The sequence below is a fragment of the Austrofundulus limnaeus genome, unplaced genomic scaffold, assembly GCF_001266775.1.
Source record: "Austrofundulus limnaeus strain Quisiro unplaced genomic scaffold, Austrofundulus_limnaeus-1.0 Scaffold422, whole genome shotgun sequence".
Taxonomy (NCBI): domain Eukaryota; kingdom Metazoa; phylum Chordata; class Actinopteri; order Cyprinodontiformes; family Rivulidae; genus Austrofundulus; species Austrofundulus limnaeus.
Genome location: NW_013952824.1, coordinates 251159 through 252554, shown reverse-complemented (window position 1 = coordinate 252554; position 1396 = coordinate 251159).

Below are 1396 nucleotides of genomic sequence, written 5' to 3'. Positions count from 1 at the left end.
GGGGTACAAAAGGACGCATAAGGAGACAAGAGGACACAAAGGAGGGTACAAAAGGATGTATAAGGAGACAGGACAACTTGGAGGACAAAAGGATGCATAAGGAAACAGGAGGACACCTAAGGGACAAAAGAATTCATAAGAAGACAAGGACACCTGGGAGGGCACAAAATGACGAATAAGGAGACAAGAGGACACAAAGGAGGGGACAAAATGATGCATTAGGAGGCAGGAAGACACCTAGGGGACAAAGGAATTCATAAGGAGACGAGGACACCTAGGAAGTGACAGAAGGATGCATAAGAAGACAGGAGGACAATTTGTGGGGTACAAAAGGACRCATAAGGAGACAAGAGGACACGTAGGGGACAAAAAAATTCGTAAGGAGACAAGGACACCTAGGAGGGTACAAAATGATGAATAAGGAGACAAGAGGACACAAAGGAGGGGACAAAAGCATGCATAAGGAGACAGGAAGACACCTAAGAGGGGACAAAATAATTCCTAAGGAGACGAGGACACCTAGGACGGGACAGAAGGATGCAAACGGAGACAGGAGGACAATTTGGGGGTACAAAAGGACGCCCAAGGAGACAAGAGGACACAAAGGAGGGTACAAAAGGATGCCCAAGGAGACAAGAGGACACAAAGGAGGGTACAAAAGGATGCCCAAGGAGACAAGAGGACACAAAGGAGGGGACAAAAGGATGTATAAGGAGACAGGAGGACACGTAGAGGGACAGAAATGGATCAATCATTTTGAAGCCGTTTTCAAAAAACACAAAGTTTTTGATCTCTGAACTTCTGGGGGGACTTTTATTTTGAAATAATAGTGAGAATGCTGACTCAGCCTTTTTCTAGTTGAAGTTATAACACACAGGTTTGTGACAATAATCTGTTTTTACAAACATGAAGTCAAGKTTTTAAATTCCCTTTAATCCAGTTTCTGCAGCAGGAAGTGTTTGAGCTGCAGGTTTCTCTGGAAGAATCTGAGAATGAAACGTCTGAAAYGTTCTGAGCTTCTCATCCTGGAAGAATGTGTTCTGTTTCCATCGGCGCCGCGGGTTTCCCAACACGAACACCAGATTAGATTAGAAGTTAAACTGGAACGTCGTCCATGTTTGTTTGTGTTTCGTCTCCTCACGGGGAGCTCCTGCTCCACTCCAGSAGGTTTTTGTCTTTCTGTCCAGGGAGTTTCATTTCTGGGTCGGTTCTGAGAAGTCAGGAGTTCTGACTTCCTGTCTGCTGGATTGAAACGTTTTACTGAGCGTCAAGAAACCTGAGAGAAACTTTTAACAGTGATTCTTTTAGGATTCAAGGACGCAACAGGCCTGTACTTTAACTCTGTGTGTGTGTGTGTGTGTGTGTGTGTGTGTGTGTGTGTGTGTGTGTGTGTGTG